This window comes from Sturnus vulgaris, chromosome 4 (assembly GCF_052056855.1).
Source record: "Sturnus vulgaris isolate bStuVul1 chromosome 4, bStuVul1.hap1, whole genome shotgun sequence".
Classification (NCBI taxonomy): Eukaryota; Metazoa; Chordata; class Aves; order Passeriformes; family Sturnidae; genus Sturnus; species Sturnus vulgaris.
The window spans coordinates 11,988,400-12,009,861 of NC_142246.1; the positions used below are offsets into that span (position 1 = coordinate 11,988,400).

The window sequence follows — 21,462 nt, forward strand, 5'->3', positions numbered from 1 at the left end:
GACCTTCAAGCAGCGATTATCAGGTGTCTGCCTCCCTGGCAGAGAGCTGGTTACCATGTGTTTAGGAACTAAGCTTAAGTCATGCTCCAAGCGGTGGGATTCCTTGGAACATGTATGAATCTGAGTTCGTCTCCTGGTGTCTCTGCAGTCATGAAGAGAAATCCTCTCTTGATCTACAGGACAGGATTCATCTCATCATAATATAACGATATAAGTCTAAAATAGGCAAGATGATCTGCACTCTAGAGGTGCCTTTTCAACTCACTGACAATCAAGATGAGTGGAATGGAACTACCTCAGATGTCAAGTCTACACTGCAGGGAAAAGGGGAGATGATTCCCACCCAAAGTACTTTAGTAGTGAAGTGACCGAGGTCTGGTGGTGCTTGTATGTGGTGACCTGGTTGAGCTTAGCAGGAGAAAGACTTGCAGTCTTCCTCCTAAGTCCTGGTGCTCTGAACACCAGAATAGTTTTTGAAGAAGAGAAAAGGGACATTAATACTTGGGAGCTTCTCTTTTGTGTTGTTCTATCTGGGTTTGGGGTTTTTTTCGTGTTCTGCCTGAGGACTTTTTCTCTGTACTTACAGCTTGAATTAACTGTATAATTTTGTCTTAGTTTACGGCTACAAAATCTGGATTCACTGTAAAATGTTTAAGTACCAGTTTATAAATAGATTAAACAGGAAATAAAATGAGCATGTATACCTGAAGCCTTGTTGACCTGACAGATTCTCCCAAGGCCCCAGGAGATCAGAGGCAGCATTTATCAAGTGAGGCATTGAGCATATGCCAGATGTAGTGCTAATACTCGGGAGCTTTTGCAGGATAATAAGCCAGATTCATTGTTCTTTATCTGTGAACTGTGCACTCCATTTGTGCATGCTTCCTCTTGAATAGTGTGAAAGAGGACAATGCAGAACAATGCGGGACAATGCAGAGGACAAGGCAGCAGCTTATGAAACAGTGCATTCAAACATGGATTCAGCCTGAGCTGTGGGGAGTTTTCTGCCGTGGATTAGTGGCTGCAGCCTGCTGTTCTCCTGGGAAATCACCTAAGCACAAGTATTTCCTTTAGCGGGCTTCTGACCTCTTTCATGTTGTTCTTAATTTCTGTGTCCTAAGTAAGGTGATATTAAAACTATTCCTTGTTGGTATCCTTCCTTGGGAGCTTTGCAGAGTGTACAGGAGGGAAATGGTTTCTGCTGCTTCTAAATGAAAAGCAATTGCTCAGACTCCTTCAAGTCTATAGGAGATGACATGTCAGCTAAGAATGAATGCTGCTCTCTGCACTGGCAAACTGGATACTAGGGAAAGAATAATGTGATTGTCAAGACATATCTTTCATAAACCATTCTGAAAAGAAAGCTTTACTTTGATTTAATGGTAGGTGTAATAACTTCTGTTGTGGATAAATCTGACCCTTTAAAAATGTAAAAACATTCATATTTTATTATTCCAGCCTAGCTTTTCCCTTAGAAGAGGTTGTCCTGTCTGTAAGTTTTATTAGAAATGCCATGATATACAACTTACCATGAATTACTACTTTTGAGCTTTCAGTTCAACAGAGGTTGTAGCAATACATTGTTTTGCACGTCTCAGCTGCATACTCTGGAAGCTTAATATTGGGGGCTTCTTCCCACTTCAGAATGACTGTTTTGGGACTAATTACCAGGTCACAGAGTTGCACAAAATATCTGACACTGCTTGTTGAAGTCCTGCTTGATTATCAGTACTCACAGAGCTATGGGATCCTTTGTGGTTTTTAGATTGCTGCACCTGAACCCAATGTTATCTATTAGTGACCACACCATTAAAAAATCAACTTCTGATTTATTGTCTAATTTATAGGCCCACTTGATCAAGCTATGGCACAGTTGAACTCGTGTTCAATGATTAATGTGAAATAAAAGGTAGTGTTACATGGCCCACTTAGATTAGATACTCTTGATCTAATCCTGTCAGTCAGCCACAGCTGTTAAACATTTTATGTCCTCATATAAGATTGTACTTGTGCTGCTGTCAGTTTTCAGGCTAAAAGAAGATCATATTATAATTAAATAGCTAGAGTTTATATAAGAGAACAGGGTAATCATCCATATATATAATCCTAAATAGGAGGACATGCTTAAACAAATATGATTTTTACCACATAAAATGCTACAGAAATTTTTCAAAGTCATAAGAAAAAATTAGGAGTTCAAATTTCAGTGCCTTTCTTTTAGGTGGTAATGAATACCTCTTATGTCCTTGAAAATGCCCCCTAAAATATTGAATTTGATTATACATGCCCTAGATAATCACTTAGAGCCAGAGATGAGGATTCTTTGTGATTTTTAAATTTAGGTTTTATTCAATGCAAATTTACAGTTGAGGTATTTACCTTTTGGTCAGTTGCAGAACCTCAGTGTGGTTTCACTGGGACTTGGTTGCATTCCCCTTTTTAAAACCTGACAAATGAAAGGGCTGCTGAAGGGGGATTCATCACCCTGGGCATCAAGAAGTGGCTGCAGATCCAACTGCTGCCAGGACAGTGTGGGCTTAATGGGAATTAACAGATTCCACAGATCTTAAAGGAATGTTCTCATTAGGGAGGGTGCTTTTCTTCTCACCCTTTTTGTGTGTCAAGATCAATATCTCACCAGGGAAACCTTCAATACCGAGTATTTTGAACGAGCATGTGATAAATAATACTCCTTTTACTATATTTGGGCTGTAGGAAAAACAGTTTTGCTGGTATAATGAGTGGTAAGGAGAACAAAGATCATTTGGGAATAAAATATTGCTGTTTGATCCATTTGATAATTTCCATCTGGCATTTGCTTCCCTCAGTAAGGGGAATGGAAGCTGCCTATTTCTAGGCAATCTGTTGCATTTCTTTCACAGAAAAGGACAGTTTAGCTTTTCCTTCCATATGGACATATATTATTACATTTACAAACATTTTGTTCATCTTTCTTTTTTTTTAGATCCTCTAAGAAGCCTTAATTCCTAGGTGGGTTGGGATGTAGGTCAAATATTCTTGTTTGTTTTTTTTTTCCTCAGAAATAAGTAAGAGAGGGGAAAGACTCTCATTATTCTGTATAGATAGCTACTAGTTAATGTACTAAACCAAAAGAAACTTTGCTTGTTGGAGCAGAAAGCAAGTGAGCTGTAATGAGACCAGAATTATCATTGTTCCTGTGGGCTTGACCATGCTGGAGGAATGGAAGTCTGCAAGCATGACCCCAGGCTATTGTGGGTTCCAAATCATGCAATCTGTGTCATAAATTAAGCAAGTTCCACCTCAGGATTCTCCCTCTGGAACAGTGAAGTATTCTAAACATTAAGGGGAGCTTTATAATCATAATGTCATCTTGGCTAACCAAAGAGAAATTGTTTTCTTAGTAAAATGAGGTGACAATGGTTAATGCTGTGGTTTTGCCACTGTCCTGGGAATACTGGATCTTGTGCTTTGTATAATTTTTTATTCGCTTTAGATAAGACTTGTGTATCAGAGGCAAAACATCAGAACTGCTTCCCTTTGGCACCCTGGGCAGGCAGACAGGTCTGTACCCTGCTCCCCTCGTTGAGCACAGTCATTCCAGCAGGAATTCTGCCCTCCCAAAATGTCATGAGGTACCCAAGTGCAGTAAGCACATAGGCATTGATGCTTTTCTCTTGGAATATTTTTATTTGAAAAGTGATTCTATTCTCTGCATCATAATTTGTTTTGGAAGTGCTTGTGTCTAAAACCTTTGGAAAAGTGTAGAAATCTCTTTCCAATATCCCTGCACATAAAAGCAGGAAGGAACAGTTGTAGTTTAAGAGAAAAACCCTATTTTCTTCATGAAAAACAAATGTGTAATTTTTTTTCCTTTGCCAAACCCATGTGGTGGAATCCAGCAGAAATGGGATATGCTTGGAGCTGAGGAAAGGTGCAAAACTTAGGAAAAGTGCCTGGTATTTTAGGGCCACACCTCCTTCATCCTCTTCTAATTGGTAGGCCATGGATATTGTTTATTCTCTTTTTTGGTCTGCTGTGGTAGCTGTGCCCAGGCAGCTTGATTGCAAATTCATCCACAGAACAGTTCAGAGTTAAAACAGCCTTTTTTGCTGCCACTGATAATCATATGCCACTGTCAGCAAAATTGCCACCTGTAATCAGATCTGTAAGAGCACAGCTGGCTTCCAAATGCACTAATTCAGTACCAGAGCTGTGATTTTAGCAGCAATTGCTCCTTAGCATTTTGCACATGGAATTTTTACTAATTTTCATATTTATCAAACAGCTGTAAATTGAGACCTCCAGCTTGCAGGTACTTGTGATCTAAAGAAGTTTGAGGATGATTGCACTCCAATTTCAACAGAGGCTTACCCTGATTCAGTTAAAGTTCAGTGAGGGTCTGGTCCTCAGAGGATTTCAGAGCCTTGTCAGTCCCATATTTAATTGATCAGCTATGGCTTTTAGATTTCAAGGCTTTTTTTTTTTTTTTTTTTAACTTCCCTTTTCCAGTCTACTTGTTGGTAACCTGACAGAGAGCAAGCTCTGCCTCTTATATGGTGGACTTGAAGTGAGTCCAGGCCATGACACTCATGTTTGGGATGTGCAATCCAAAAGACAATTCTTAAATTACAGAAAAGGTGATTTTTTTCCATGTTCTGACCTTTAACAATCTGCACCATTGAACAGAGCCATGTCACAGGCAGCTGGTAGGAAGGCACTTGTCTTTTTCACAGTCTGCATCTGATGTGGGAAGGGGGACCCTGCCTGGCCTCACCCACCAGTGCCCCAAATACAAGGCTTTCCCACTAAGGTGATACAGATCATCTCTCTGCTGAGAAGTTTTGAAAGTTCTTGTGGTTGGAAACAAAGGATTTAGCTGGAAAAAAAGGATTCCGTGCTGGCTTGACTGTGTCTCCTTCAAGAGTGCTCATAATTGTCCTGTGACAGAAGGTGATGAAAATGAGTGTTGGTTTCTGGTGACAGGGAGTTTCATTATTCATATAGTGCACAAGCCACAGTGAAATTATGAAGGATTTAAGGCTAGTGGGCTGAGTTAGGTAGAAGCTTCTTTGATATTCATTTTAAAGGAAGTGAGAAGGGAGAGGAAAAAGATTTAAGAGGAGAAATGATGGAAACAAGAATCTATCCAGGAACAGAAGCAGAGGCTGGTGGAGAGAGAGATTTAGCTGTGTGGAGGCAGAAGCACTAAGAGAAAAGCAGGCACATGTGTGTTAGGGAGGACAGAATTTACATGTGAATCCTTGTTTCTCAATTCTGATTATTATGTTTTATAAATCATATATATACTTAATTCCTTAGTACACATTTAATTCTTCAGTAAATCATAGTTTAAGCCAAAAACATTATGATTTGTGGTGAGGACATGAACAGCTGCCTTCAGGAGTGGAAGGCTTTATATACTGCTAAATGACCTATATCAGAAAAAAGTAAAAGTACTGTAATTGCTTGTTTTTCTCCATGCTGGTGTTTGCATGAAGCCATTTTGGCAAAATAGGTGAAATAATATTCAGGGTGAACCCTAGTTCTGGATTGTCTTGTGCACATGTTGGTCGTGTAGTAATTAGAAGTAATTAGAAGGGAGAAAACTAATTTTTATTAGATTTCTTAGAGATGCATTTGAAGAAGATGTCATGTAATGCATTAGGCTATTCTTCAAAATGGGGAGAAAAGGAGGAAGAGTGGAGCCTCCTTCTGTTCCCCAGAGTGTCAAGAGTTCATGGCTGAGAGAGCCAATTTAAACTTTTTCATATGAAGTTCAGTCTCACCGTGCTGGAGGCGTTTGTCCCTCCACAGCAAACAGCCAGAGTTAGAAATCTTCAGGTGGGAAAGCATGTGTGCCTGCTGAGCCCAGGTGCTGGAGGACTTCTTGGGGAGGGAGGGAGGGAGTGGGTCAGAAAGAAGAAACAGATGTCTAGGCTGGAATTCCCATTCATTTTGCTTGGTCACCTGGCTGCTGCAGAAACCCTATGACAACGTGTTTTCAGCTGAGAGCCTTGTCACAAGATATCTGAGACGAATGCAATACCTGGTTTCCCATAGAGGGGGCTGATGTTGGTTACTTCCATGTCACTTAGTTGCAGTTGTGGATTTTCTTTTTTTCTTCTTCTGAAAGTATCTTTAAATGAGACAGAAGTAGTGTCTGGTTAGCTAACACAAGTTAAACAGCCTGCAGAATTTCCTTCTTTTGCCAGAGCAGTTAGAGCTCTCTGTGCATTCCAAGATTTTATCCAAACAGATCAGGGCTTTTTCAGAACTGGTGATGTGTGACATTTGGATCTAACTAATATCTCTGTCCTTAATGAGTTCTTAAAGTGGGCAGCATCATTCAAAATTTATTTTAGCCCTTTTCCAGATCTTTTAGCTATGAGACGACAGTTGCTACTGCTGCCAAAAGTGGTTTTGCTGCTGCTGAGTCTTGGCAGGACAGGGCTTGTGCATGTTGTGCCTGTGTGGTACCCCACATATGCTGACACTCTGGTGTGGACATCCTGTGAGCAAATAAGTTACAGCATTCAAATTACTGTAAGGCATGATTTCCTAAAAATTGGCTTCATTTTTACTTTACACCTCCTCATGTATTTTGCAGGCATATATTAGAACACAACTAGTGAAGTCAAATAGTCAGATTGTTGTGTTGTTTCTTATGCTTAGAGAAAGGAAACTTGTTTGTGAATGGGATAGAAATATGCTTATTGTCAGAAAAGGAAGATCCATAGAAAATGAGCTTGCAGCTGAAAGATACCTTTGGGAAGAGACAGGGGCAGACTGGTTCTCTCCAGACTTTTCATCATTTTTTGCTCAAGGACTTCCTGAAGCAGAGTTGGTTTCTATTCATTCAGTGAAGCTTGATGGATTTTAAGTTGTCAAGGCTCTCTTGAACCCATATAAACTTTTTCTCTTAGCAGTATTCCGTGGAAAGGAGTCCCACCACTTAGTTGCATGTTAAGAACCACTTTGTTATGAACTTACCAGTCAGTGCATCCTGTATCTTGTCATTCCTGGTTTCCCTCTCCACTTAGGTGTAGTCTTACCCAAGAATCAGTCTTCACTTTAGAGTGTAAAGTTTGCACAAGAATCTATCTAGCAAACAACATCTTAGTTTTCTTTTAGCTTTTGGAATCAAATTTCCAAAGCCGTTTTGTGTCATACATAGGGTAAACAGTTTTGAAAAGTCCTAAAACCTCTCTCCTCCAAAATTTCAGTCTTTATTGTAAATGGTCGCTTACTAATTTTTTATTTTATTTATTTCTGTTAAGTACTGCCATTTGATATACTTGACATTTCTCATGTTCTGTGTCCTGTACAGCTCCAAAGTATTTTGCACTCTGGAAATCCTCAGTTTTGCATATTGGGTTAGGTTATTACAGTCCAGGGCAAAGTAAATAGGAAAAACAGGATGAGAGTCTTTTCTTGTCAACCCTTTTAAGCTGTGTACTCACAATTAACGTCTCCAGGCTTCCTCTTGCCTTTTCAGTTGCTACCCATTCTGATAGAACTTTTAAAGCCCATCGTTAAGTCACATTTCTACCCCGAATTCTCACTTGTTCTACTGTTGAATATTAAGAAAAACAGTCAACCTTTTCTGCTTGAGGTGTTGTGTTTCTCACTTTCCTGCCTTGTGAATTTAGCAGCTATTTATTTCAGATACTGTCTTTTTATTCCATCCTATTCTATTACACCTGCTGCTTTTCATTCACTATTTTGTCTGTTAAATAAACTTCCCCTTTTATTAAAGTATTTGTACCACCACATATTTTAATGCAAACTTTATTAGACTGCCTAGTTAATGCTGAAGATAGTGACTGAGATGAGTAACGTTTTGCTAATCTCCAAAATATAGAATTAATAGGGAAAAATCACAGTGTTGATCAGGAGTGGTTGATACAAGAAAGCTGGGTCCCTGTTGAACCAAAGCATTTGAAGCATTATCTGAAACTGCATTGTAACTGGAATGCTGTATTGGCCACGGGGATAACAATTGACTTAATGGTAGGAACTCAGATGAAATGTTGTGCTGAACTGGGGACACTGTTAAATTGACTTTCCTCACTACAACAAAAGCTCCAGTGCCTGCTTTTACACTGTCAGTGGTTGAAAAAGCTAATGAAAACACTTTTCTTGTTGTATGATTTTTGTTTTCTCTCCAGGGATGAGTTTAGCCATTCAGTCTGTATTATTTAACAGTGGAGAGAGGCATCCTGATGTTCAATTCAGAGATGAGGATGAGCTAGGATGTTGTAATAACTTACAATGCAGAATGCAAGGTAGGTTTAATAAAAATGATGATTTAAAGTTTTATCTCAACAAATATTGTTATAATAAGTTTTATTTAAATTTTATGCTTTTATTCTAGTTTCATTTAGATAGAGAAAACCCTCTATGCTAATTTTTAGGAGTGTTAAATTTCACATACAGCACATTGATCTTGAAACACTCAATAAAGTCAATAGAACCATTTCTGGTGATGAACCCACATCTGTCATTTTTTGCACAATGGTCACTGACATATAATCTATTCTGTTGCCTAACGAAAATAAAAAAAAGAAGCTAGCATATATGTCATCATAATCGTTTTAAAATAAACTATTTAAAATTGGTTCTAATATAATTATTATATTTTTAGCTGAAATACCATGCTTATTTATATTTTCTTTTCACTTTAGAAGGCTGAGTTTCTTGCTGTCATTGGTTCTCATCCCTTGGACTTGGCCAGGACTTGGGTTGTGCAGTGTTGCTGAGTCAGCCAATTTGTATCAGTTACTTACCTGCCTCTCTGAGCTGTGTAATGCTTGCTTTGGTTGCATTGGAGATCCACATAGTCTTAACCTAGCACACTTCACCATGCCCTTAAAATACAGCAGCTTTTTCCTTTACTGAGGTACAGAGGGATTAAGTCCCAAGTTAAACACAGTCTGTAGCAAAACAGAGTATCAAAATCTGGTCTAAATCCAAGGGCAGTGCAATAAACATTGGATCCTTTTACACCAAGAAGGAAAAGTTGACACATTTTTACCCAATACAAGTAAACGTATTAAAATCTGACATGTAATTTTAATGGGAGATAGATTTATGTATTAACTAATCTGGAAAAAGGCAGCTTGAGGAGACCTTATCACTCTCTACAACTGCCTGAAAGGAGGTTTGTAGCCAGGTAGGGGATAGCCTCTTCTCCCAGGTAACAAGTGACAGGAGGAGAGGAATGGCCTCAAAATTGCACCAGAGGAGGTTTAATTTGGATATTAGGAAAATTTTCTACACAGAAACAGTTGTCAAGGACATGCTGCTCAGGGAGGTGGTGAAATATGAAGGTATTTTAAAGATGTGTAGATGTGACATCTAGGAGCATGGTTTTCTGGTGGACTTGGCAGTGCTGGGTTAATAGTTGAACGTCATGATCTTAAAGGTCTTTTCTGACCTAAACAATTCTGTGATTCTGAATAGATTAAGTGCTTGTGAAAGGTGCCATACTGATTACCTGGGACATGCAGGAGTCCTGTATTCATTAATAGACACAATAATTTGCACTGATCTAGCTACTGAAAGCTTATGGGCTTGAAAGAGATACTTTTCTACAAAAATGAGAGTTCACAGTCTATACTTTGATCCTCTGGCTGCCTGAATGCTTAGATCACTATTCATGGAGGAATAGTGCTTCTGGATTCCTTTTGAGATTCCAAGTACTTATCTGCTGCTCCATCTTCCCCTTTCACAAATCAGAGTTTCCTCTCTTTCAGTGTGTCCTCTGTCTGCCCCATTATGTCCCTTCCCCTTTTCACTCTCTCTGGAGACCTGCAGTGCTGTTAACCATTTTTCACAGCTCCTGGCCACTGGCTGGACAGGAGACAGTGTTGCTGCAGCTCACTTGGGTCTAGGTATGTACTCATTTTAACCAACACATCTGTGCTTAGTCAGGATCACTTGACTCTCTTTTTGTTATGAAAATTAAAATAACTTTCTGATTAATTCTTGAAAATGCATGCTATTATCAATATATAAATATAGTACATTCTCTTATTTATACTATTTTGGTATAGATGTAATATTAAGGGTACACAGGGGTACAAGGGTACACAGGGTGTTTGGCTACTATGATCTCTAGTTTAAAATTATGTACTCTTTGCAATTCTTCAACATCTTCCTGTGCACATTAATTTTAAATATGTGTCTTTTCTGCCCTTTCCATTACTCCAAACACAGTCCCCATGAGTGTAACATCACTATTCCTAGTCATCCTGTCATTTGGATTTATGCAAGTGTTACCTGAAATGACTTAGGAACTTTCAAAGGGATGTTGTTTCTGTCTTCTTATCAAGGCCTTGGTCCTGCCTCATTAATGATAATAGCAGTCCCATTTTCTTTATTATTTATACAATAATATGTGGTATTCATACCATAATTAGTGGGTTAAGATGTCAGTAAAGACACACTGATTTAGGGACAGATCTTTAGGCTGTTTAAATTGTTTGTGTTCCATCAGACTAAGATAGTAATTGAAGAATTTTTTTGCTCGTGGTTGCCATACGTTTGTATCCAGTTTTTTTGGTCAGTGTTTATACTGTGGCACTCAGTAGAAGTTTTTGCAAACAGAAATTTCAGTTTTGTGGCTGAAGCCCTTGCTCAGAATCAACTAAGAGCTGATTCTTTGAGGAGTCCTTTTGAAATCCTCTGCTTCCTAGTGATTAAGTTGCACTTTGCCATGCAAAGCTGAAATTAAATCCAAATGATCCAAATTAGCTGTATGGGCTGAAGATATACACACCAACTTAAAAGAGAATTTGGATATATCTGCACAGCCCCAAGCTGGGGGGAGCTGGCATGAATATGTGCCAGCAGTAAACACTGGGTATAGTTGGAGGGATTCCTGTGGCTTTCTGTAGCACAGGTACAGGCAGACCAAGCTAGTAGTTTCCTGTGAAAGCCTGGAAGTTTATCTTTTGTTTGAAATTAGCCTGAGAGTTGCCTGAATGCTAAAGATCTTTAATTATTTAAAGATGCTTAAGCAAGTCAGTTACAAATACATATGTGAGGAGGAGGGGAAGAAGAATGGCTATAGGATTTGGCCTAATATACTTAGCCTGGGTTTTTCAATTTTTACATATATATTATTGTCTTTGTTTACATATATATTACTTTGTAGCCTTTCTGCAGTAATTGGTGGATATGAATCAGAGGATAAGCTTGCAACCAGATATTAGAAAGCTTTAATAGGACCATTCCTAGTCAGCCATGTGAATATCACAGCTGTGCTCGGGTCAGAGAGTCTTTTATGTTCTTTGTCTCCAAGTCTGACAGAAGATCTACTTGCCCTTGAGTCCATCTAATCAAATCATTATAAAGTAAATGCTATGAAACATAGATCACCCTTTAATAACCAGCTACCACTTAATGACTACCAAAGGTAGTTATCTATCCTGTATTAAATAATATAAACATGTGCTTTTCACAGCTCCTTTTTAACTATTTTTGTTTTCTTCCATGGTTATACCCAGATGAGGAACTGGGAAGTCTGCTATAAGTTCAGGAAGTACTAAGGTAACCCAAGTCTTTGCTGAAAGACATTATTTATTCTATTAATATTTAATCTGGAGCAACCACTGACCTGCATAATTTGATAGAGATGGGTAAACTGCTTCCTGAACACCTCTAATGCTAAGAAGGAATGTAAACAAATAAACACAAATACTGTGCTGTGGAAAAAAGGTGTGAAACAAGCCAAGAGTACTTGATATTGCACATAAATTTTCCTGTCTGTTTTTCTGAAATTCCTCTGGGGGCTCATCAGTGTCTCTGAGCTGGTTGGCTGCTCAGGGGCTCTCCTGGCACACTGAGGTGGGTTCCCAGCACACAGTGTGTGATGTGCCTTCTCAAGCTCAGATTAACTTCTGCTGGGATTTGTGGTTCTCCCCCCAGTGAGCCCCTGCAGACATCCAGTTACTCATCCTAAGCAGTGGGATGAGACTTGGTTGGTTTGCCCTTGGTAGCATTGCTCCTGCTCAGCCTTCTCTGTGCTTTGTGGGCTCTGAATGCTGAGGCAGCTTCTGAGTCTGTTACAGCAGCTCTTTAAGAGCATCATTTGCAGTTATTACTCAAAGTACAGCAAAATTTGGTTCATTTCTCTGAGCTAGAGTTAACTCTTAATATTATTTGAAACAAATTCTGTGAAGTCATTATCTGTGTTGCTTTGCCTATGTGGCCTTTTCCCCAGATGTCTTAATCATCTAGAATTATTTGATTCAGTCTGTGATCTAAAAATGCTCATTTGATCCTTTGTTTCTCATGTAAACACCCTGCATCTGTCTTAGGAAATTCAGTAGCATACCTTCTTTCACTGCAGATACTGATTCCTTTCTCTGTCAGCTGTATATATGGGTGATTTAAGTATGAGAAAAAATAGGGAAAACTTTATTGCCATGGGTTTATCTTGTCCCTTTGCCCCCAGTCCCTCTGATCTCTGCTGCAAGGGTCTCCTCCAGCACCCCACACCAGTGACCTAGGAGCTGCCAATAAAAATTACAATAGGCAAGATCATTTCTTTCTGTGTCATGTGAAATTCTCACAGATACTAATTGCTCCCTTGCAGGTGCTGTGAAGGGAGTAAGATTCTCTCAGGGGCTGTTAAATACAAGCATTTTTATGTCAAGGATATTATAGTTTTCTTTCCCACAGGAAAGACAGAACTTTTTTCAATGCCATTAACACTTAGTTCCCTAAAAGATTGAGATCATAGACTTGAAACCATAAAATCTTTAGCATGAAATAACTAATTTAATTTATAAACAATTTATTGACTTTTAGTAAGGTCTTTAGCAGAAGTCCAAATGCCAAAGCATAGTGCAGTGAAGTACTTTGCCAAAAAATATATTTCAAAAATTTCTAAAGAAAATAATAAAGTCTTTAAATGGTAAAGATTTAAGAAAACTTGCATTACTCACAAGTGTTCTGACACTCTTGTGTTATAGATTAAAAGAAAACTCAGCGCTATTCCTTTCTCATTTCATATACCACATATTACATATATACTACATAGCACACGAAGTACTGCAATCAAGTAAAATTCCTTTCAAGGCAAGTGATCAATACTCATTTACTAGCTTGGTGTAGCATTGTATCAGAAAAATCTGTGCACTGAGTGGTATTGCTAAAAAGGCTGTACAAAACTCATTTATTTTGCCATGAATATTTCTTCTCTTTCCAGGTTGTCTTAGAAAACTCAGTCTCTCTGTGTCCATTTCAAATCAGTGTTCAGACTGCTGGTGTTCTGGCTTGCTGTCTGAGAAGACAAATGTCCAGTGCAGTTGTAGGAGAGCAGCCCCGTGATTTGAAGTTCAGAATTGCACTGAAAAGCTCCAGCCTGTTGCCAGCTCTTGTAAGGCAGCACTTTTGCTCTTCATGGGAAATGTAATGCCAGTGTTTATCCCCACAACATCTCTGTGCTGAGTCCATGCTATTGTCTTTGTGGCAAAATCCTCTTTAATATAGGCACATTCTAATACAGAGACACTTTTATGCCAAAGAATCGGTAAAGGGTCAGTAATACATTCATTTATTGGTTATTCAGCAGAAATGTACAAAGTAGTTTAATGCTTTTTTATTTAACTACAGTATCTGTTTGTGATTCCTGAGTAGATATCATGTGTTGGAGTAGAACAGTTTCAGTGCCTCATTAAAATCAAATTCCAAGTGACAGCAGATGGACTAGGAGCTGGGATTAATTGTTAAGGAAAGTGAGAGCTGAGAGTGTTTTGTTTCAGCTTTAAGAATCAAACTTCCTGCCCTAGTTAACTCAGAGATATTTGGATTTGATACAGATTGAGAAGGAGTTTACTGTAGCTGGGAGATAAAGAGCAACCTCAGATCACCTGATTAGGACCTGATTTTATTTACTGTAATGTGAAAAAGTGTTAGTAAGGACACAGTGGAAGAGTACTCAGCTATGGCAAAGTTTGCTTTGAGGATTTAATAAAACTAGTGTGTAAGGACTTATGGGTTAAAAATACAGGGAGTTCAAAGTTTGGAGGATCTTCTGAAGCTTGATTAAGAAAATTACAATTTCTCTTTCTGAAGAAGGTAAGAGGCAGACATTATGTCTTGGTGAAGAGCAGAGAAAAATGCTGGCCTGGTAGAGAGGGTCTCAGATGAAAATATTTTAATTATGTCTTTCTATGATAATCTAAGTGCCTTTAAAAGGCAAGTTCCTGCACTGCATGAAGGAAAAGTTTCTCACCAAGAATGCCTGTTCTGCAAGGTGTGACAGCTGAGTTTGGGTTTGGCTGGGTGAGGCATTATCCCGTGCTGGCTACCCAGAGATTTCCCTGACATGAGCACTTCTGTGTTATACACATCCTAGAAAACAAGTGGAAATAATAAATTCCTGCTGTTATGGGCCCCTGCATGCACAGGCTGACCTCACTAAGAAATGGTGGTTGTTTAAATGCTCTTACTGGGTCCGTTTTGGAAATGTTTTTGACAAACTACCAAGCCAGCCCTTCAGCACAGGAGCTGTGGCAGGTCACTCATCTTAAAATTATAAATATGATATTGTAGTACTAAGTACTTAGGTCTTCTGGTGACTTTTTTACCCAGATCAGAGTGACAAATGTTTATGTGTGAAAATGCTTCATAATGTTCCCTTTTTGCCATTGTGTCTCCAGGGTGGAGATATGCCAATTTATTACTCCAGGATATGCCTTCCACATCAAGTGTCCCTGCACAGTACATGTCCAAGGGTGGGCAGAGCCTGTGCTGTCCATTGCCACAAAAATGCAGTCACTCAGCTTGACAAACACAACACAGATGTACTCATTTGACTTTGTTTGATTTGTTATTTAAATGTTTTTTTTACCTTTGAAATAAAAATTGGAAAATCCTGATTTTATACAATTTCTGGAAGGATTAGTCTTAATGACAGATATGAAAAAGTAAAAGGAAATAATCTTGATCCAGACTAATAAGAGAGAGTGTCTTCCTTGCTTATGCTGTATGTTCGTCAAGGCAAAATAATTTTATTCATATAAATGACAAAGCAGTGATTCTTATGTGTTTATTGCCATACAATAGATTCAGCATGTTTGCTGGTTTATTTTTAATTAATGCATGTGAAGCTTAAATTGAAATTTTTCACACAAAATCTTTAGTCTCTGATTATATCCTATAGCTTATTCAACAGATGGAGATTTATTATTTTTAGAACATCTTTAATGTAGTTTAACACCCTACCTTTTCTAACAGATATATCTTTCGATCTACCTCAGGTAAAATGGAAAACTGCCTTGGCAAATACCATACTGTAGTGAATAGAAGAGAAAGCTAACAATGAAGAAAACTAGTTGTCTTGAGTGAAATAAAAAATTCTGTGAGTGCTGATGGACACTACTTCCTTTTTTTTTATAAGAAGTGTTTGACTCACATTCTAATCTCTAAATTGCACTCAGATTGCATGTGTTGGCCTGAGTGTTTAGTTTACAGTTTTGAAATTAATCTTCTGCTCATTCCTTCTGCTGCAGTATAGATAAAATAGTGCAGTAAGCAAAACTAATTTCTTGTAAGTGACTCTATACTGCAAAATGCTTTCCAGATGCTGATGGTTTTCAGTTCATCAGATCAGACTAAAGCTATTTCAAAATCAAGCCCTAAAACTTGTCCAGTGTGTCTACTTGGTCCTTAATACCAGTTTTCTGTTCTCTGTGCTCCTATTGCACTTCATTAATTCCTAAGTTAGACAAAGAACAACATATTAATGGTAATTTTATATTTTTACTGTTTTAGCTGTTTTCGTTGTCACTAACGGTAACTTCGAACACCTCAGTAGGTCAGGCTATATGATGACAAGTTTAAAATTGCCAAAGAAAAAAATGTCCTTTCTCCCAAATATTTTTCAAAAAATAGGAAATGCCTTTAAAAGCAGACATTTGCTAAGAAAAAAGAAATTTTAACAAAAGAATTTCATAATCAGATGCTTTTTGGACAGTTGCAAGCATATGGTCTTTGTTGCGATAATCATACAATCTTGAAAAAGCTAGTGTAACTTAATACAAATAAGTTTTTGATGCTAACAGTATATTAAATACTCACTTGTGTGCTTTTAGTAGCACAAAATAGCTCCTGTTAAAATCAATAGTGAAATGCAGTTCAGTTAGGCAGGATCAAAGCTTGAAGGAATACACGATTTCCTTCTTACTTGTGATGCTCTTCATAAAACATTCAATTTTCACCCTTTGTAGAGTAGCAGAGGCTCCTGAGAGAGAGCTTTGTTCCAGCATCAGGAACACTCTGCACTGTCTCTGGTTGCAAAACTACTTCAATCTGGAGGTGACAAACAGGAGAGATTAATGGCTTCAATTTGGACACACAGAACCACATGGATTCTCTAACAAAGGAAGAACATGATTGCCTGGGATTTAAGAAAGAAAATATTGACTTGGTTCATTGAGTATAAAATATGCATTATTATATAGCTTCATATATTTTAAATACCACCACAGAGATGAGAATGCTCTGTACACTACAGTGCCATATCAGCAAAAATGCTTAACTGTATGGTTAGGGAAATTTCATGCACTTCAATTGCAGAAGGCAGTTCACTAAAGGTGTAGATGAACTGAGGGGTTAGGCAGGTGATTTAACATTGGAGTAGTTGTTACATCATTGTTTTTACAAGGAGAGAGTCAAGACACAGAGAGCCTGAGTAATTTCTCCAACAGTTTCCAAGAAGTATGGGGCTAAGAAATAAGCTGAACCAAATTTTCTTGTGCTTTAGACCCCAGATTAGACTCAAGAGTGACCTACAAAATCACCTTAAAATGCAGATGATGTCAAAATGGGAAAAAAAAAATCCAGTCTTTGTACCACTAGGGGCTTTTACCAGGTACCTTTTCAGATGTTTTGGATAAGATATTTTTGGCTAGTTTTATCAATGAAAGTGAGGGAAACTTTTAATACAAAAATAAATTTTAAAAGTTTCAGTCATCTCTTTGATAAATCTGTGTATATTTTTCCTTGTCTGTGTTGTTTTTAGAGACTATTTGAGCCTTTTCTGCAGAAGAGATGAGAAAGAGGGGCTATAATTTTAAGGGAGGTTGCAGAAATTATGTTGATAGATTTTAATTACTAGCTAGTGTGCTGTCCTCTTTGATAAAACCTTTTCTTAAGTCAATTAAAATAAAAGGCTTAGAACACAGGAGGGTGCAAAGAGGTGAGAAGAAATGATTTATGGTCATATTAGCTGGAGAGGTGTAATATACATTTGCAAAGACACAAGGGAATGCAATGATGATGGGACAAAAAATATATCCTCTCATCCTCCTGTTATGCTGGGAGCATAGGAAGATTTTTCTTTGGTGGTTGATGTGAGTGTTGCAAGAAAATTCAGTTAAGACTTTCTGAAGATTAACTTGTGACGTGTGAGACTGAAACCAAGAAACACTAAGTACCATTCAGGCCTCTGTGATGGTGTGACACACTCAGCACTTTTATAAAACCAGGCCATTTAATTATAGCTGGGAGGTTAGGGAAGGTGAGTTTTAAAAATCTTAGCCAAAAGCCTTAAAATATCAAAGGGAAGTAAGTCTAAAAGTTAGAAGTGTGAAGTTGACATATGGTGGAATGATTTTTGAGTTGGTGTCAATTATGCTGGTTGATGGGAATTAAGTAGAACTCCAACAATAGTGGGAAAGCAGGTGGATGGACCCAATGTAATCAGCTTCTTCTCTCTGCAGTATCAACTGGATATCTTTGAAATAAGTGCTTTTACTGGAAAATGGCTGTGGACTAACGAAATTTTTTACTTGACTTGTGAAGGCCTATCTTTCCTATTCTGTCTACAGACTGCAGTTGAAACAATGAGAAAGAAAAGGCCAAATGCAGGTGATACAAAAGCTCTTTGTTAGCTAAATCACCAACAGTAAGAAATCAAAGCTAAAAAACCAACAAAACAAAACAAAAAAAAACCCAAATGCCACTGACCATATGATGATAGAGCTTTTCAGTCCAAGAATCCCTTTGCTGTCTGCTCTGTGAGACTCCAAGGCCAAAACGGAGTCTGCATTTTGTGTCAAGACTGCAGTGATGGAATCTTCTTACAGTGGATTTAGTTCATCCTCACCAGTTCTTCCTTTGATACTGGTGGAGGTTTTTATAGTGCATGGTTTTGAGGCACTGTACTTTGAAGCTCAGTTCCCCTCCTTCCTGAAAATGGAAAAGTGATCCTCCTGCCTTTGGGAGAAGAAGTTGGCTCAGAGAAGAATTATATTAGCATGAAATATTTAAAAATATATAAACAGAGAAGAGACTTGCTTGAGAGAGAGCAATGAACACTCATTTTCTGTCTCATGAAGACATTTTGTGACTCTGTGGAAGATCACCATATGCCTTACCTGCTGCTCAAGTCTCACTTGAGGGCCCACTGGTTTGTGTCTTTTGCTTGAATGATTGCTTAGAATGAGAATTCTTTGCCTGTCCTGTACCTGAAGTAGTTAAAACTGGATAGAACTGCTCATATTTTTCTGACCTATGATCATGTGTACCCACTCAGGCAATATGTGCGGTGTTAATGGAGGAAAGTATGAGTAAAACAATGTTTTCTGGCTGGAATTCTTCTGGGAACTAAGCCTGTACTTCAATGACAAACCAGAAAAAGAAAAGAAAAAGATTACCTCAGTTCCCCAGTACCTCTCTCCATGTCTAACCTCCTTCATGTCACCATCCTGGTTGTGTGAGCAGCTTTCATCCAGCCTTGGATTCAGGAGAAATGTCTTCTCTTGTCTACAGAAAAACTGTCAAGGAAACGTCTAAATGTGTGTTGATCTCTTGTGAGCTTGTGGCAGACTGCTGGCAGGCAAGTCTCTAGTTGAATGAAAGTCATTGACTCTTAAAAATAACCTATTAAGTACAGGAAAATAAAAAGCAAATTGAAGATGTCTCTGTGTTTAATGATGCATTAGGTGGATAACTTGTTCTGGATGTTCTTCTCTTTGAAATATTGTAGAGATCTAAATAATCTGCAAATCTTTTCAAGAGCTTTAGTTTCTACAAGATACTAATACATTGGCCAACCATAGTATAAAATATACATTAGTCTTAGGACCTCATGAAGAAGTTTAATTGTGTGCTAAACTGAAAACAGAAAATAAACAGTTTAAAATAAAATAAAAGAAAATAAAAAGTTTAAATAGTGTTGTCATAATACATTGCATCACATACTCTAGTATTTAGAGGTAAGTGTTTTTGGAAAAGGAGAGGTAATGGGATAAATGTAACATCATGGGTAGAGTACCTATGAATTTCATAGACTATTAATCTTCAATCTTTACAGTTCCTATTTAAGCCTACAAATACATTAATCCAGGCATCAGCTCTTTTCTGCTGTTTTGATCATGCAGGTCACAGATGTTGCTATAGTAACCTTGCATTACCAATGCAAAGACAGTGAAGGATCTGGCTATCTAGATAAATAAAATAATTGAGGGGTGCTTGCAACAGCATTCTGCTTAATGTAATGCTTAGATACATTGAATAAGCACTTGGTCCTGTGTGGATTAGGGCCTTGACTTGGGGAGTATGAGAAAGGCTGGTACTTGAAGCCAATTTCCTGTGGAACAGGTTAGTAATTAGAGAGATGCTCTTCACTGGGAAGGCCCATGATTTGTATCACAGATGATGTTCATTTGTTCCAGTCTGTCAAAGGACAGACTGCTATGGATCCCACATGTGGAACCTACTCTCTCTACATGCAATGTTGTTTAGATATTTTGACAACCAAGAAAAGGTGTTTTCTGTGAAGCTGAGGTAAGCCCATGTTGTTGAATGCAGTTGTTGAAGACACAGCCCAGTGCTAGTGGGGATCAGGCACTTTGTCTTACAGGAGAAACAACAGATTCGTTTGTTACAGACATCATTAAATGCTAGTGCATGGGGAACTGTCTTGATGACAAAGGAATGACAATTTTTAAGTGAGAAGCAACAAAATTCTGAATGAGATTTGCCTGCAAGTTGAATATTTCTGATAGTTACTCCATGGGCTTGAGCGCCCAAAGAAGCTTTGCAATATTTTGGTATGTACAGAACCCATGTGAACTCTGCAGGTGGGAAAATCCTAACCTGTGTGCTTTTTCTGTACAGTGAGGAAGCTTCCTGTGAGAGTTGTTTGCTTTTACCATGCCTCTGACTTTTCAGAAAGCACTTCCTTCTTGTAGGAAATTCTTTGTATGAAGTTTGAGGCTCTTTTTTTGGTTTTAATTAAGTATGGCCACTGGGTTCAAGAGTAATGCAGGAATGCAGATAAATAGAAGCAATAGTGAGTGTAGACATCATGGAGTAATGATGATTACTCCATTTTTACTGGAAATCAAGCCTAAAAACCACTCCTGTAGCCACAGCTCATCTGTGCTACCGACTGAATTTGCTGGCTAAGCCTGTAAAATACTGCTTGAGCCTAAACCCGTGAAATAAGGGAAGAGTTAAAATTCTACTCTCCTGTGAGCCTTTGTTCAGCCTTCAGTCCTACAAAGGAAACCTCTCATTGCTTTAGAAGGGTCCCAACTCTTTTCCTTTTTGTCTGGCCCTGAAAAGCCAGATCAGTTTTGCTACTTGCTTTATTGAGACTGTCAGCCCTCTCCTGCCGAGAGGCTGCTGCTGGCCGGGCAGCTTTCTGTAGGGGGAACAAGGGAAAGAAAGATTCTGCATCAGAAATTCCACTTGTATTGCTTTCTTTGCCTCCTTCCTAGTACAAAGCTGGTTTTGTTTGTGCTCAAGAACCAACTAAAAAGTTTGGCTGTGAAATGAGCTCTCCTCTGGAGAAAGGGGAAGGGGTGGAACATGTAGCATACAGCTTCAGACACAAACTTGTACCCACTCCCTCCTCCAAGTCATGGGCTAGGGATGACTATTGCATTAGGTGGTTGTTGTGTTACTTCACACAGCTGCAGGGCAGCTCATGAGACAGCAGTTGCTGGTTTGAATCCTTGAAGAAGTAATTTGATAAGTTGGAATGTTGTATTCTTATTCTGTGATGTAATTAGATAAGAGAAAACTTGGAAAAAAAAAGTGCTTCCCGCTTGTTGGTGGGACACAGGGAATGTTTGGGTATTTGTAATTTTCTCACATTGGTATTCGTTTCAATTCAGAGTATTTAGTGCTGCCAAAAGTGGGAGAGGGGACAAGCACTTTCCTTGCAGCTGACACCCAATTAGGCTTTTCAAGGTGGGCATTACTTCAGCAGATTGAATAGTGTTAGACTCATGGAAATAAAAATTCTCCCCATAATTCCTGCTGGTGTACACCCCAGTGTACACTCATATAATGTATAGTGTATCAATCTCTGCTGATAAAATAGGTTCTGCCACTGAAAAGATATTACCCATGTTGCTTGTTTCTTGTGTAACCAAGGATTTGCAGGATTAGGGAACTATCCACATTGTTTTTCTTCCTGTCAGAGATTAGGGAGCTTTTTGTCTTATTAGTCTT

At 38.4% G+C, this 21,462-nt stretch overlaps 1 protein-coding gene across 1 annotated transcript in view; it reads left to right on the forward strand.

The window, feature by feature from the left end:
• Window positions 1–21,462, forward strand: part of C4H4orf50 (chromosome 4 C4orf50 homolog) — an 85,661-nt gene that overhangs the window by 44,673 nt on the left and 19,526 nt on the right. Inside the window, 1 exon segment of the mRNA XM_088163126.1 lies at window positions 8,151–8,267. The gene's annotated coding sequence lies outside the window, so the exon portion shown is untranslated.